Source organism: Vespula vulgaris, chromosome 2 (assembly GCF_905475345.1).
Source record: "Vespula vulgaris chromosome 2, iyVesVulg1.1, whole genome shotgun sequence".
In the NCBI taxonomy this organism is placed as follows: Eukaryota; Metazoa; Arthropoda; class Insecta; order Hymenoptera; family Vespidae; genus Vespula; species Vespula vulgaris.
In genome coordinates this window covers 17,593,229-17,611,043 of record NC_066587.1, presented here as the reverse complement: position 1 = coordinate 17,611,043, position 17,815 = coordinate 17,593,229, and the positions used below count along the sequence as shown (strand labels likewise).

The 17,815-nt window shown below is 35.4% G+C and overlaps 1 protein-coding gene across 1 annotated transcript in view; it reads left to right on the top strand.

Annotated features, from left to right (window-relative positions):
- The window catches only part of LOC127061932 (uncharacterized), a 41,082-nt gene that overhangs the window by 11,762 nt on the left and 11,505 nt on the right, over window positions 1–17,815 (top strand). The gene's annotated exons all lie outside the window — the stretch shown is intronic.

Genomic DNA, 17,815 nt, shown 5'->3' with positions numbered 1-17,815 from the left:
TTTATCGTAATGTATACCTTGGTATTTTTTCTCTCGATTCTCTTCTACGTAGGCTGCGAGCCATATTTACGCAGCTCGAACACGCGCCCGGTATTCTTCTGTGTGTAAGTATTATATAGAAGAGAACACACGTTCTATACGGTCGTCTAACTGTCGTGAAGGCAACGTGAACTGTCTTTACGCGAACAAGCAGGGTGGCACCTGTTCCACATGACGCACTCGAGATATCTATGAGCAAGCATCCCAAGAGTTGCATATTGCACTCGCTTCCGTGTAATTCGTTACCTTCACTCTATCTCTCTTTTTTCATCCTCTGTTTTTTTCTTTTCCTTCTTTTTCATTATTTTTTTCTTTAAGCAAGTGTCCTCGTGAATTAAAGCAAGTGAGATTTTTCAAAAGCGATAAGACTTCTTCAAAAGAAATGACTTCCCAAAGCTGATGCAAAAGGTTGAACGAATGAAAGAAGACTGAGAAGACAATGGCGTCCTCGATTCATTTTTTGCCTTCCTTTCGACACGAGCCTCATTCGTTCTCCATCATTTTCTCTCTTGGCTTTTCCTTAGAAATGGAAACCAGTTCGCACGCGATCTTTTGATTGCAATGTTATTACGTATTCACAAGTGTCACTTATTTAAGCGATTCTAAACGAGATGGAAAGTAGTAGATACCGTTCTATGGTCAGAATCTAGATTAATTATCACCCTTGTTATTATTATTATCATCATATACTTATTGATTTGACATAATATTTTTTTACCTAGATTGAGTCATGATATCTATCCGATTATATTTAGCCGAGTTCGTCGTACTTGGACGTTTGCACGGTCAACAACCGATGCAAACGAGACGAAGAACTCGAGAAGGACGAAGTGGATAGAGGGTGGAGGTGGAGGAGAAGGAGGAACTATGAATACTTTTCACCTTTCTTTCTCTTCGGATTATTCTTCCGCAAGAATGCCGCGTGTGGTGTGATCGGTACGTGAGCGGACAAGGCATGCGTTTCTTCGACTTTCCCGTGGGCGTTACGTATTCTATCGAGGAACTGAGGCTATCCCTACGGCTAATACATTGGCTCTCGATGATAATATAAGATGATGAAAAGCAGACCGTCATTTAGGATATCGAAATATAATGTGTACGACTTATGAAAATAATATTCTATAGTTAGTTACAGGATCGAAAGAAAGTTTTTTAATGATCGTAAAAATTCTCGCTTTATATATTTCTTATTCAATTATTTATAATTAGATGGATCGTCGTTTATGATTAAAATATAAAACGTACGATTTGAAAATAATATTCTATCAAATGACGTAGTTAGTTTAAGGATCGAAAGAATGCTTTTTAATGACCGTAAAAATTCTCGATTTATATATGTGCATATATATATATTTGTTTTTTAATAACTTATAATTACACATATCACAGTGTAATCTATATCAGTATAAATTCTTCGGTAATTGCAGGATGCAAAGCGCACGCAATACAGTTGGAGTTCGGTCGCGTGTGCATATAAATATGTGAGGCACAGTCAATGACATTAAAATCTATCTAATGAACAGGAGAGAAGTTATCAAGTTTGTGTTCGATAAGGTTTCGACATCCTGACTGCTGCTGCATGTACTTACCTACAACATATGTCACACTCATGAAAAGCCGGATGTCCTCGTTCCTTCCATTCGTCCTCTCTCTCTCTCTCTCTCTCTCTCTCTCTATTTCTCTCTCTTTCTCTCTCTCTCTCTCTCTCTCTCTCTCTCTCTCTCTCTCTCTCTCTCTCTCTCTCTCTCAGATACTTTGTTTATGATCACACGTTGGCTTCGCACGCGAACACGAATCACTTTTTTGAAGCGAAGAGATCCCACCAAAAGGCACGTGACATCTTCGGATCGACAGGTGTTATCTTCCTTGCACATTTTTTTCTTCTTCTTTATTTCTTTTTTGTTCTTCTTTATTTTTTCTTCTTCTGCGACGCAACCTAACCGGCCCAGCCATCTGACACTGTCATTGGCTTGCTTGTCTCGTGCTTATTTTTTTCCTTTTTTTTTTCTTTTCACTTTTCTTTCCTTTTCCTTAAAATTTTCGATAAAATATTTCTTCCTGGAAAAAGGAGTGATGAACCATCGAATAATTTATCTCTCTGAGTTTGACTCTGAGGGAGTACGTTTTTCTTTTGGAAAGAGAGAGAGAGAGAGAGAGAGAGAGAGGAAAGGGAAGAGAAAAGATTTATTTTCTGTATCCTTCCTTCAGTCTTGTGAACTCCCAACTCCCTTTTCTGCTTGCTCGATAATATTTCGGTATACAAAAGTAGAAAATCGTGGAGAGCTGGCTTCTCTCAAAGCTTTCCGCTCTTCGACGAAACGCTCAGCTGTTTCGCCACTCCATGTTCGCCAGACCGTTATATTTAGAAATTTTTTCTTTCTTTCTCTCTTCCTTTCCCCTCTCCCCTCTCCCTCTCACTCTCTTTCTCTTTCTCTTTCTCTTTCTCCGTTTTCTCTTCAGAAAGAGGAAATATAATTTGCTCATAGCAAATCGAGAATTCGTTCTTATTTCCGTAAATCGATATTGGACATTTTGGTCATCATCGCTTGAACGAGCATGAACGATTTTAAACTTTGATTGCATTTCTTTAAATTCATTCAACCGTATTTTTCCGTTATATTCAATTTATTCTATTATTTCGAGTCCTTGCTTCATAAATGTTAAAAACAATCTTAATATTTATTACTAATATTCTCAAAAAAATTTCTTTCTGTTAAATAATAATTATAGTAATAATGATGATGATGATGATGATGATGATGATGATGATGATGATGATGATGACGACGATAACGATGATAAAAATGAAACAATTTCGTATTATTTTAAACGTTGTAAAAAATTTTCACATTCTACAAAAAATATACTGAGTGTTGAGAGAAATTAGATCGTAATGTGTTGAGCGTACCGTAACGAAGATGTTTGATTAAGTGCCGTCAGCAGCAAAGCAGTGGTAATGGTAAACGCCTTGCTTCCGTCAGACGCCACGTTGGTTTTGCATCGGCAATAAGAAAGAAGGAGAGAGAGAGAAAGAGAGAGAGAGAGAGAGAGAGAGAGAAAGAGAGAGAGAGAGTGTATGTGTATATGTATGTATATATGCGTGTGAGATATGTACTGTTGCTATATTATTATTAGAAACGCATATAGACAGGCAAAGAAGAGAGATTTTGTTGCATCGTCGTCTAAGTACATTTAACTCGTACGTTGCTTTCATAAGTCCAGTCACTAAAGAAATAAAGAAAAAAATAAAGAAAGAAAGAAAGAAGGAAAGAGACAAAGAAAAATAAGAAAAACAAAAACGGAGAAACTCGCAAAGGGAGGTAACTTCCATGTTGCAAACTTCCTCGGTGTTGTTACGCAGCAGGAAAGCCTGGACCAGACTGTGAAACTCACGAATCGATAATCTCGCGCACTATGTCTACGGATACGTGCTGATATTATCGATGAGAGTCTCTCTTTTTTTCTCTCGATAGAAAGAAAGAGAGAAATAGATAGAGAAAGAGAGAGAGAGATTTAATATCAGATTTATAGACATTGATTGTATGTTTATTTTTATTGAATCGTATATAATTTTTTTTTTTTTTAATTACAACATTAATTCGTTATAGATTTTTGTTAACATAAGTCATTATCAATCACATAAAAATATTAACGATCGAAGTTAATATAAATTATAAACAAATAATATTTATTACTTCTCTAACTTATTACTTATGAGAAATCTAAGATTCATTAAATCTAATGTTTTATAAATCTAGTGTTAAATCGTTTCTGAAGAAAAAAAAAGAAAAAAACAATCACTAGAAACAAAGATCGGTAATTTTTTTTTCCAAGTTGAATAATAAGACAAAAGAAATGGAAGAACATAACGTGACGAGGAAAAAAGTGGATATTTTTTTTTAACTAATAATACCTACCGTCCTGTTTGTTCAATGAAATTTACTCGGAACGTTTAAGAAAACGTGATATACCTATCCACTATTTCCTTTGTTTTAACTTTAAACGTCAGGTTCTTTCAATCGACGACGCGTAGTAAACGTCGATATATTCTCGTTTTGCCGTGCCATGCGCGTCCTGGTGGTGTTCGCACGCGCGTATATTTATACTCGACAGACAGCAGGCGGACAACCGGAAACGAAGCGATTACATTTAGAAAAAGGCGAACGTTACTACGATCTTCGCGAGTATAATAATTCTGCTCGTGTTCCGTGTGAGATTGACATTACGAACCCGAGGCGCATCGAAAGTGAGTCTTTTTCTTTTTTTTTTTTTTCCTTTTTTTTACTTTCGATTTGTGGTATAGAATAGTCTAGTCGTTCTTTATTATTCTCTCTCTCTTTTCTTTTATTTTTCTATTTCTTTTTTTTAATTTGTTTTTTGCAAGAATTCGATCGCGCTTGAAATTCCATTCGTCTTTGGTTAAAAACGAATTTCTTTTATTCCATTTCACTCTCTGGCGGCTGGAAACGATCTCGTTCGAAACTGGTTCTCCGATAAGGATGATGCTTTATAATTAGTCTTAGAAATGGTTCGCATCACGGAACCTCAGCAGCTTCGGGAAGATCGCTCACTTTAATTTCCACACGCCGAGAGTTAAGTTTTCTTTCTTTCTCTTTCTTTCTTTCTTCCTCTCTCTCTCTCTCTCTCTCTCTCTCTCTATCTCTATTTCTCTCTTATACGAGATTCTCCTCCCATTAATGGTTAATTTCAAGGATGAAATAAAGTCGAACGATTCGTGCGACCTCTCGTTGGTTGAACGTAATGAGCGCAGAAATAGGCACGAAAGGGAAAGAAAGAAGATCAGAGGGAGAAGATGAAAGCGCGTACGTGAACGAAGGCAGAAAGGAGGAGACGAAGAGAAGAAGAAAAAGAAAGAAAGAAAGAAAGAAAGAGAAGGAGAAGGAGAAGAAAAAGAAGAAGAAGAAGAAGAAGTGCAGGAAGAACGAACAGGTGCGGTCTCTCGTTCCTTAATTGACTCGAAGATATGCTCCCTATCCATAATACGTCCGTGACTTCTAAACGACCCTAATCGCACCGTCGGCATCGTTACTCTCAAGAATTTCAAGATTCATTTTCTCTATGAGAAGCTCTATTAGATTGCCGTACCAAATACGTCTATTTCTTTTGAACGAGTTCAACTGTTATTTGTAATGAATAAATCGAATAAGTAAACCGATGTTGTTAGGATAAAACAAAAAAAAAAGGGACAAACGAAGGAAAAAAAAGTGAAAGAAAATGAGGAAGTTAAAATGATATTAGAGACGTAGTCAAGAGATTGCAATAAAGTCAGAAAGGAAAAGAGAAAGAAGAAAAAATGTTCACGTTAAAAAGCAAGACAAGTTTTTTGTCTTAACGTTTCAATGAAAAGAAAAAAACTCGACAAAATTAACGAAGTAAGAAAGGTAGATTAGTATCGTTTTTGGGTGGTAGGATAGGGAAGAGAGATGGTTAAAACACGGCGGAAGTGATCGTCGTAGAGGTGTTGTACGTTCGGCGATTAGATCGGCAAGCTGATGACGCTTTGGTTGTAAGCAGCGTACAGCAACGAACCGCAGCATCATCCGGTTCCTCTTTTGTGTAACGAACCCTTTTATCTCTTATTACGTACCTTTGCTCTTCTTTTACGATATATATATTTTTTCTTTTTATTTTTATTTATAAACCCTTCCCGACCCAAGGAATCGTAGGTTCCTAAGTACTTACTTACTGCTTTTACCTTTGCTCTTGTTCTCGGTCCTACTGGTGCTCCTGTTGCTTTGAGGGAGAACAAACGAGTCCTTTCTTACATCGCCGATAAAGTTTCGTTCTTCGCAGAACCAGCGACAGCCTCTCTGTGTTCATTTCCCCCTTCCACGTCTCTTAAATCCCTTCGTCCTTTCCCAAGCCTCTCTTTTGGGTTGACCGACTTCCGGTACCGCTTCTTCCGGCTCAAAGACTCACGGGAAAATATTTCTCAAAGTTGCTTCTCCCTCAAGTTTTTTTTTCTTTTCGTTCTCCTTCTTCTCCTCCTCCTCCTTCTCTTCTTCTTCTTCTTCTTCTTCTTCTTCGTTTTTTCATGTTTATCGTTTAGTATTTTTTCTCTCTTCTTGTTCTTTTTTTGAAGAAAGATGAAGAATTTCTGCCGATTTTGTCTTTCCTGTCGTTTTCATGCACGCGAACTTTCTCGCAAAAAGATTTGAAAATCTCCGCTTTGAAAACACAAATAGACGCTTTGCTAGATTTACGATTCTTAAGAAAACAGAGAGCTCGGTAAAACTTCAATATTATCAATGATGACCGATCTTACGGTTATAATTACGGTAGAATTCGCTCGTTTTCTTCGATAATTCGCGAAACAAAGAGAAGAATATTATTTGAAGAGTCGCCGACGTGGTAAAAGCGAAACGAGCGTGAAAATCGAAAGCCTCGTGATGAGATCGCAAAGGGATCGTAAAGATCGCTTGAGCTAGCTCGGAGAATAATCATTGGGCTTGTTGTATCGACGAGTCAAACTACGTGGAAGGTCGGACCACCGGACCGATAATACCTATACTTTTGTCCTGCGGAAGCTCTTAATTCTGGCTACACGCGAAGGTTATTGGTGAGTTGCGTTTGAAGAGTGGTAGAAGAAAGAAAGAAGAAAAAACGAAAAGAAAAAGAAAAAAGAAGAGAAAGAGAAGGAAAGAGAGAGAGAGAGAGAGAGAGGGGGGTGAAGAAGGAGGCTGGAAATATTGGTTCTCGGTTGTAGCATCATCTGGCAACGGTTTTGGCATGTCTACCACATTAAAAATGATGATGGAGAAGCCGAAGAAGATGCGATTCCACTTTTTCGACCATATGGCCGACTTAACAAAGTCTGTTGGATCCTAGCCGCGAGGACGAAACTCGATGAGGGATACCAGTCAGGATCATCCAAGGTCGCTTTTTGCAAGCTCACTCTCCCTCTTTCTTTAGCATTCTCTCTTTCGAGAGCAAGATGAAGGTTTCTTTTGGAGTGAGGTGGGGTTCTTTCCCTCTCTTTCTCTCTCTCTCTTTCTTTCTTTCTTTCTTTCTTTCTCTCTCTCTCTCTTTCTCTTTCTCTCCCTGTCTCTTTTACGGCAGACCACCGGATGTGAATCGTGCTGATTTTCTTGGTACACTAGCGAGAGAGGAACAGTGAGAAAGAAAGAGAGATAGAGAAAGAAAGAAGACCTTTATTGCGCGATTAAAGGCCTCCTAATGACCCGACAGTGTTTTGCGATACAGTTCATTGAGTTCTCCAAAGAAGACGTCGACGAAGACTTTTGAAAAAGCGTCACGTTCAAGGACATTCTTTTCTTTTCTTTTCTTCTCTTTTCTTTTCTTTTCTTTCCTCTTTCCTTGTTCTTTTCCTTTTTCTTTTTTTTGTGTTTGATTTTTATTGAAAAATTTAACAATCTCATTTACTATAATAAGATACATTGTATTCTTGGGTAAGAAAGAAATTTTATTAATCACTAAATGAAGTTTAATCAATAGGAAGGATTCTCGTTAGTACGAGGCGAAATGATTGATTTTGTAACGATCTATTAGAGTGGATCTAGAGGAAGTCATTTATATTCTTGAACGCGCGGAATCACAACGATAAATAGCTAACGTTGTTTAAATGCTTCAAGGTGGTAACGAAGACACACCGCGGTGTCGTTTAAGAACTAACGCGATCTATAAATCCTTCTTTACGAGCTCGTAAAGTTAGTCTGATACCAGAACCTCAAACCAAAAATAATCTTCTATTCGCGCATGTTGATCTCTTGTAACTTCGTTGTCCACTTACTTATAGTAGACACCTTACTTATTATACGTTAGCCAACAATAATTGATTAACGTGTTCTGATATTTTTGTTGTAATTTTTATTTGTCAAAATATAGATGTATGTAGACGTAATAGATGTTGTAACTTTATATTTAACGTGTGCGCGTACGCGTGTGTGTCTGACGTAATTGCAATTATTTTGATGGTCAGTAATTTTCTCATTTCATTTACGGGTTGATTTTATGTGAGATCTATTTTCTTTCCTTTTATATATATATATATATATATATATATATATATATATATATATATCACTCGTTCATTTTTTTTTATAGTTATAAAATTTCCTGTTAAAGACGTTCACATTTGACGTCATAAGTTTTCACCTACATACAAGTACGAGATGTCTTCAGAAAGCGTAACGTTGAACGCTACGTTTCGATGCGCCCGATTTTTGTTGCTCAATAATGTTGTAAAGAAATCGTTTCTTCTTTCACATATTTCCATTCGACGATTTACATATTTAATTAATCTTGCATTTAACTGTACAAATTTGAAGCCGATAATATCGAATTTTATCCACATTTATCTAGATAAAAATTGGCTCTTTACGAATCGTCCGAATTTATAAGAAATGACGACAAAAATGAGAGATCGTTTGCAAAGTAACGACAAGTTTCAGCGTGGACAAGTTCTTTTATATTCTTAGAGCCGGTATTAGGGCGTGTGAGTTGTAACGCGATACTTCTCGCGTACCAACGTTAACTTAATCCTCTTGTAGTTGTACTACACAACTCGATGTTTATTTATTTTTTTTTTTTTTTTTATTAATTTGTTTCTTTTTCTTTCCCTCTTTTTTTTTCCTTTTTACTTTCTTTCTTATCTTCTCTTTCACATTTACATTTTGTAAAGATATACGGGCCGATCGTCAACCCCTAACAATCGTTCGAAAATATCTGCTGCTTTTTAGAGTATTTGAGTAGCTAGTAGATTAGATACAATTCGAGGTTTTGCTGGGCTTTACTACTTCCTGTATTATATCGTTGACTTCACAGAGACCGGTTGTTGAATTGCCAATAAAGTATTAATTATCTAGTAAGACTCACGGATAATAATATTTTTTTGTTCCTTTTTATTATACTCTCGTCATTCTCACGAGGATTGAAAAAGAAGCCAAAAGCGATTTCGAACGATCGCCCTTTAAATTATCATTCTATATCCGTTTGATTGGAAAATAAAAGATGAACCTGTCGGTCGTAGGAATAAGATAAAATTAAATAATTTAGTTCTTTTCATTTGAATTCTCTTTGAACTTCCGCAATGAGATTATTTCTTGATGGGTATAAAACAAATTGTTGGTAATTAGAAAGTAACAGTAATGATCTCGAGTAAAATCGAGATTAATAGAGAGTTTCCGTTTGATAAATATATATATATCTGTAATATACTATTATTAAAGTCTTTCGACTTTGTAAAATTCGTACGAAATTTCGAGAGAAGAAAACGGAAATTTTTTTTGTTAATATTAACTTCATAAAAAATATGTTCTTCTTTATATTAAATACATAATTTTTATATATTACGCAATAATATAATTTATATTATATCATATTCATATAACATATACATATATATATAGAACGAGAAAGAAATAATTATTGGTAATAGAGCGGAAATATAAAATATCGTTTAATTTGTGAAATTGTGACAAAAAGAAAAAAAGAATTACGAACATCTATATTATATATATCTCGCAACGGATCGGAACAATTTCGAGGCACGTCTGTAGAATGATATGAATTCGAGATCATGCTTTTTCCGTGATCCCCCATGAACGTTCTACGAAACGCGTGCTCACGCATCCGAGCACGCGTCGCGTCGATGCGTTTACGTATAAGGAAGACATGATGCGTATCTTGTGTGCGTGTGCACGTGCGAGAGAGTGTACTAGTTTTTGGTGTAGGTAAGTAAGTAAGTAAGTACTTGGCATACGTGAACACACGTAAGTAAAGATATCCGTCTCTTCTTCGTACAATTGCAAACCTGGACAAGTAGATATATATGTATATATAATACATGTGTATACAATATATATATATATGAACCTGTATCGTGTAAGCTTATCGGCTCGGTGGCCTCAAGGGTGCGAAAGAGAGAAAGAGAGAAAGAGAGAGAAAGAGAAAGGACGTCGACACAGAGAGCAGGTTAAACTCGAGCAACGTAGATATTTCCTCCTATCTTCCCGTTAAAACATACGTTTCCGCCGGCACTACTCTACTAGCTTCACCTTTCCTCGTTCCTTATGTGTATTCTCTGTTTATCGAAGGATGGGGAAACTAAAACTTAGCCAGGACGTATACATATTATCTCGATTTCCTCTTGTTCTTAACTTTCAACCAACGGAGTCCTTCAAACTTGTCCCACGCCTGCTAAGGAATTCAAGAAACGCGATGATCGTAAAGTTTATATATTTGAGTAGTACAGAATAGTGAGAGGTAAAATTTTCAAAGTCGTTGAACCATGTAAGATAGGATCGAAGGGACTCTCCTTACTTTTTCGAAGGGCTCTTTTTTCTCTGTCTCTCTTTCTTTCCTTCTTTCCTCGTTTATTACTTCACATCATCGGTTACTACTGTTTCGTCGAACCGGTATTTCGACTATCGTGTTTCCAGTTCGATCGAAGCCTACCTACCCTTTAATCGTTCGGCCGCGTAATCACCATCGGATTTGCATGAGGAAACGACACGCGTGCTCGTAGGTAATAGGAAAGCATGTTTCTTCGTCGAAACAATTAATCACTCATTTATTACGTCGTGTTCATCCTCCGCGACCAATCCTGAGCGACGTTATAACGTAATATCGCGAGCGTATTAATATTCCAGTACTTCTTACTATTTACCTGTCACTGTTAAACTTACGTATACCATATATTTATATACATATATATATATATATATATATATATATATAAAATGTTGTATGTATGTGTGACTGCGTGGAAACGAGTGGATAGGTGTGACAAGGCGAAAGGGAAATATTTGATGTTGCAGAGGAAATGATACGTCGTGCTGTGACTGTTCAACGAATATAAAAAGATGACAAAAATGAAATAGAAAATAAAGGAAAGAGAGAGAGAGAGAGAGAGAGAGAGAGAGAGAGAGAGAGAATGTTAGAACATAGAAGAATCTCGTCATCCTTCTCTTCAAATGGACCTCCCTATTCCATCCTCTTCTTCCTCTTTATCTATCGACGACAAACCAGCCCAACACGATAAATAAGAAATAATTTATGGCGATCGTCGCCGACGCGCTTCCAGCTGCGCTCGCAGAACTCATTATCGCGTTCGCTTACATTCTCCCTTTTATATGTACACGACGCGTATGTACATAGGTATGTTCCTTAACGCCCATGGAATATCGGAGTCGCTTTGCGTGTCACACGAACGATCGAACGAATTAAAAGGATTCGAAGCGAGACATCGTTCATTCTTCCTTATTATTATGATTATGATTATGATTATGATTATTATTATAATTAATATTATTATACTATACATTTTTCATTGATGACGTTCACGATTTTAGATAGCAAAATATGATGTACTATTTAATGTACATTATATTATATTATTTATTGAATACATTAATCAGGGTATTTAAATTTTTACAATAATTGAAAATATTACAAAACGTATATTTCCAATACTTATTTAATATACCAATTTAATATTCTATCCATCTAGTCCTATTCTATATAATATTTATCTATTTTGATATCTCATTTTTATATCTTTGTCCTATTCTATATTTAATATTTATCTAACTGTATTAATATTCTAATCGCGTTGTTGGATCTTTCGAAAAATATTTGAGAAATGCGAGTGCATTTTTTTCTTTTCTTTCTTTTTTTTTTTTTTGTATTAACGGGAAACAAGCTAAGCAAGTTCACATTTCACACACACTTCAACAGTCCGTTAATCGATCTAAGTTGCAGCATGTACATGCTTTTCGCGTTGCAACGCGTTGCAACGCGTTTTATCCCGTCTTTCTCTCTCTCTCTCTCTCTCTCTCTCTCTCTCTCTCTCTCTGTTTCTCTCTCTTTCTTTCTCTTTCTCTTTCGTTTTTCTCGTCTATCATCTTGGTATCGGTTTACTCGGGCGCCTTCTCGTAAACATGCCCTGCGGTCTATTACGAAGATCCTTTGTGTTTAAGCGAATGCACACTAAGAATGTAAAATATTATAAGAAACGTACGCTCGAGCAAAGCGGAAACATTATTACAAATAATCTAACTTTGAGAATCTTTTCTTTTGTTCGAATGAAAATAGAAAAATGTTCATGTTGTAAAATAAAAAAGCCAAATACGATCGGTGACTCCCTTTGACGCTTCTTCTCTTCCCTGAGAGAACCGCAAGAATCTTCCAGTGGAAGGATATCAACCACAAATCGGTATATATATATATATATATATATATATATATATATATATATATACTTCTTTTCTTTCGATATCAAACGACATCGAAAGCAAAACCGAGACTTGTGGTTTTTTCGTTTTAACATAATTCGTCTTTGTATAAAATTTGAGAAACATCGACCTATTATCACGTGCCAAACGTTTTTCGATAACATCATTAATTCTCGGATTATATTTAGGACATACAAGAATCCGCCATTCTAATCCTTACCGACCCATGATCCACTTTTTTTTTCTTTTTCTATAGACTTCTAATTCATTCATATATTCATATTTATCATAGATGAAATGTTCTCAAAATTTGTTCTAAATTATTTGTCAATCGATTATAACGTGTTAATATTTTTCAAAACTATCTTTAATCATCGAGTCGTACTTAAAAGATTGAAGAATTGTCGATTTATGGTTCTTTTTTTTTTCACAGATTTATCTTAGTTTAATACGTTTAACCTACGTGCAATATTCATAAATTATTCAGAATTATTTATTATTCTTATTATTTAATAATTCTGACAGACGCATGTAGAAATGTCAGAAATTAAAGTTGTACATCTTTTTTAATTTTTTAATCGACCGATATCTTACGTCATCACATTCCTATTTTAAATTGCACGAAGAATGGATGACATTCGAAAGAAAGAAATAAAGAAAGAAAGGAAAAGAGAGAGAGAGAGAGAGAAAGAGAAAAAATGAATAGAAGAAATGGTTGACGTGTATCCTACGATGTGCAACGAATGACGAGCAAGCAGAGATTCGATGCACGCAACGACTCTTTACGGTGCATACATACATACATACATGCATACATATATACATACATACATACATATATATATATATATATATATATATATATATCGATGTAAGTAGAAAGAGTGTCAGGTAACCGAACAAATACGAAGTGCACATTCGTGGATGCACTCTCCCCTTTCGTTTCTTGCACTACTCGTACGTCGAGATAATCGCGTGGAGCGTGCATTGCTGCTGCATCCGAGCCACGAATGAAGGATTTACATTTATACGACTTACGATAATTCGCCTTGGTGCATCGATCTTACTTCGTGTTTCCACTTCTAACGTTATATACTCTCTTACCAAGAGACTATTTTATATTTGAAATTTCATGCTATCTATATTCAAATCTCCATAATATTTTAACAATAGCTAACTTACAAACATTTATTGTATTTTATTGCCTAATTTAATTGAAATATGAACAGTCTTTTTTTCTTTTTTTTTTTTTTTTTATTAAAACATTATATCAATCATGGTGAATATAAATTGTTAAAAAAATAATCTTTGTAATTTCACTAACATTAATAAGTGGACTTATTCCAAAAGGTTTCCGATGATTTTGAATAATATTGAAAAAAAAAAGAAATATTATATGTATTATACATTAAATAATATACATTATAATGATATACATTATAATACAATTATAATATGTATTAAAAATTATTTAGATACATATGCCTATGTATAAAAGAAGAGAAACGATGAATCACATATATTCACGTAAGATTGTGTCTGCCTAAACACGAAAACGTTCGTAGGAGGAAAGGAAGCGAGTTTAAAGGGTGGGAGTAGAAAAGAGAAAGAGAGAAATAAAGAAAGAGAGAAAGAAAGAAAGAAAGAAAGAAAGAAAGAAAGAAAGAAAGATAGGCAGGGAAGGGAAAGAGGAGTGTAATGCCCGAGCAAAGCAGCTCGTTCTCCGCGTTCCTCTTCGCGGTGCTTGTCGCGCTCCTCCGTGCATTATGTACGGCTGAACTCGGTGGTCTCAGGTTCCTGAGAACCAAACCCACGAGGTCTCATAATTCCGGAGATCCCGTACTGCGTGCCACACCTTTCGCACGGCTTTGAAGTCTCATCCACGACATCCAGTTAGATGGACTACGCGACCAGCTGCTTCTCTTCTCGTTTGGCCCAAAAAAAAGAAAAAAAAAAAAGAAAGAAAGAAACAAAACTAAAAATTCGACGTTATCTCCGATCGGAAAGAAAGTTTCCTCGAAGGAATTAATTTTCATTGAAAAAAATGAAACATAAGTATTTAGAAATAGTATATGGTGATGTTATTATTAAGTAACATTAACTATAATACGTTATATATATGTAATACTTGAGATAATAGTTATCGATGGACTCTGTGCCATAACACGGCCACACCTTTCGCACGGTTTCAAAGTCCTCGACCTCGTGCTCCGATCGAAAGTATCTCTCGAGATCTCATCGGAACTGTCTCCGTTTCGAGCGACTTTAAGAGCGATCGCCTAGTCGAGAAATAGCTAGACGCGCCCCAAGAGATCGTTTATCGTGTGTGTGTATATATATATATATATATATATATATAGAGAGAGAGAGAGAGAGAGTGAGAGAGAAAGAGAGAGAGAGAGAGAGAAACACGATTCTCTTACCAAAAGGTTCAACTCGTTCTCCTAGCCAGTGTTTTAGACTGACGTGATTCTAACAAATCTTTCGATCCTATAAATCTATTCGTAACACGTGTAGGACGTAATCGTAATTATATAGAAGAGAAATTTTCACGTCATGAAGCTCGCTAAAAAGGAGATCTTTATATCTATGAAGAATCATTAATCAATAGTTAGATAGTATAGATGTATATTCGTGTGTATTCATTGTATATGAGTACATGTTGCATGAAAGAAACCCGTTCTTAAAATAATGTCAGTCTACGCACATCTTTTACTACTCATTCTTTCTTTAACTCTCTCTCTCTTTTTCTCCTTCTTTCATTTTCTTTCTTTCTCTCTCTCTATCCTTTATTCTGAAGGGGTGCCGAGAACCTCTAATTTTCAAAGTGATCATTCGGAATCGGGCATCTTCCATTCATTAAGGATTCACCAGGAGGCACGGATTAAGGACCCTCCTGGACGAGAACACCTGGTATCTTCGTACAGGAGGCAAGTCCGCAGAAACATCGGAGAAAAAAGAAAAAGAGAGAGAGAGAAAGAAAGAAAGAGAGAGAGAGAGAGAAGCGAAATAATGGAAGGTATGGAAGAACGGAAGAGCCAAAGAGGGAAGAAGAAGGAAGGGAGTCTCAAGCAAAAGCGGGCGTTGCCTTATTCTTTACAGACATACATATCGTAAACGTAGATAAGAGGTATATCTACCTACTAATGCAAGTAATGCTAATGCAAACCGCTCGAGTGCTCTCTCAAGTTCTTTCAAGAGAGAAAGAGAGAGAGAGAGAGAGAGAGAGAGAGAGAGAGAGAGAGAGAGAGAAAGAGGGAGAGTATCTTGATAAGGTTAAAGGATTTTAATCGAGATATCGCGATTAGAATATCACGGAGTTTTATTATTTGCGTGTATAATAACAGTTGGATTCGAATGTTTAAAGAGAACCATTTCAAAGATCGTACCAGACATATCAAATTAACGTATTTCTTTAACGATTTTATCTTATTGATTCACGAAAAGATCTCCGAATATTTTATGATTTTCATGAATTATTTAAAAAAGAAAAAAGAAAGAAAGAAAGGAAAGGGAAAAAGAAAGAAAAAAGTTGGAAAAAGAAAATATATGAAAAATATGTTGAAGAGATATTTTCTTGCCAAAAGTTTCCTCGTTTCTACTCGAGTCGTTAAATCGTCGACGAAGAAGGAGAAGAAGGAGAAGGAGAAAACGAAGTAGAAGAAGAGGAGGAAGAAGAAGATGAAGAAGAAGAAAAAAATCGCTAGAGACGATTCGATTAATCGCAAAGCGAGTAGCTCGAGGTAGTTACGCGCGAGTACAAGCAATCCTGTTTACTGCGGGCGCTCAAAGGAAGCTGGGACCGCACAAGACGCAGCATGATCGACGACGAATAGGATTGGGTCGTGGATCCTTGACAATGATGTTGAATCGCACGGTCGTTGCGGTCTTGCTACGCGCTTCCCGTCGTTGCTTATAACAAGAACTGCCTTGCACTCGTATGGCCAGTCTTTTAAGATAGAATGAGACAGAGAGAGAGAGAGAGAGAGAGAGAAGGAAAAAGAGAGAGATATCTTATGCAGCAAACACTATGATTTGAATATCTTTTAAGAATAGAAATCAACGTAGATCATTTTTATTCTAATTATGCATGTAATTATATATGTTTTGATTAGATTTATATCGAATATTATTATTCTTATTATTATATTCTGAAGTATTATATATATATATATTATTATTAATAAATAGAAGAGTACTGTATTAGAGTATAATAACAAGTAATTGTTATTTAGTAAGTTAGTAAAGTGATTAAATTTTGTAATATATATATTTGTGTGTTTATATATATATGTATGTATGTAAATAAAATTTTAGTATAATATATAGAATATGAGATAATAGGTAGTATACGAGAATAAATATGGAAAAATGGATATTAAAAATATCCTAACTACTTACACTTTAACTATATTAAAGTTTAATTATTCTTCGGGCCATTAATAACATCCGCTTGCACATATTATATATGCATAAATACATACATTGTATATGCTTGTGGAGGAAGCATTAGAATGATTAGGGACGTATAAAACTTGTCTTTAATACGCTATGCGTGCGTAAAGAATTTTTATTAGTTGAATGAAAAATTTATTAATTAAGATCATGGCTACGTTTTTTTGTTCTATATCAAATCGTTGACAGCGAAACACGTAATTGTAATCATATATACGAATGTGCGAATAATTTCGAATTATTTCGGATGATCCTTAAAAAAAAGAAAAAAAAAAGAAAGAAAAATTATGTATCATTCATTCCAATTCAGTTTTGGTATACGAATCATATCGATCGATTTTAAACTGAGTAAAAAAAAGAAAGAAATTCTGAAACCGATTTATACCGCAGAACCGACGATTACGATTCGCCGAGCAAATTCTTTCTCGCGAAAGGGCGAGCCTGCAAAAAAGTCGCCGTCCTATTATCACGTTCCACCCAAAGGCTCGTGAGAAATGTTTCGTTCGAACGTCTTAAATCGGCTTGTAAGCATTCGCGAGATTATCGAATGAATACTTTCCCTTCGTTCTTTTTCATCGAGGTAAATACATAATGTAGGGTACGTGAAAGAAATGAGTAAATCAACGAAACGATATGTATGTATGGTACAGATAAAGAATGTTTAGACAAAACGATGAAAAGAAGAATGTTACAAAGAACGATAGATTCTGAGAATGGATATTATATAGGAGAACGATGAGCACATGACAAGAATGTGTGTGTGTGTGTGTGTGTGTGTGTGTGTGCATAAACGAATGCAAGCAAAAGAATGCGAATGGACGAATGGTTTTTGTCTAAGAAGAGAAGATCTACAGAGTTAAAATGAAAAGAAAAAAAAGAGAAAGATATAATGCTTATACGAATTTCTTAGATTGGACTAAGATTTTATATATTTTTTTTTTTTTTCAAACAACCACAATCGATCGAATATAAATCATTTGCGATATCTAGTCGATATTTTAAAGTTCATCTTTGTCATTTTGGTCTGATCTTGTACCAACTTATATCACTTAAATCGCAACGTTATAAAAATCAATAAATTAAAATGTATAAAATGTGGAAAGCGA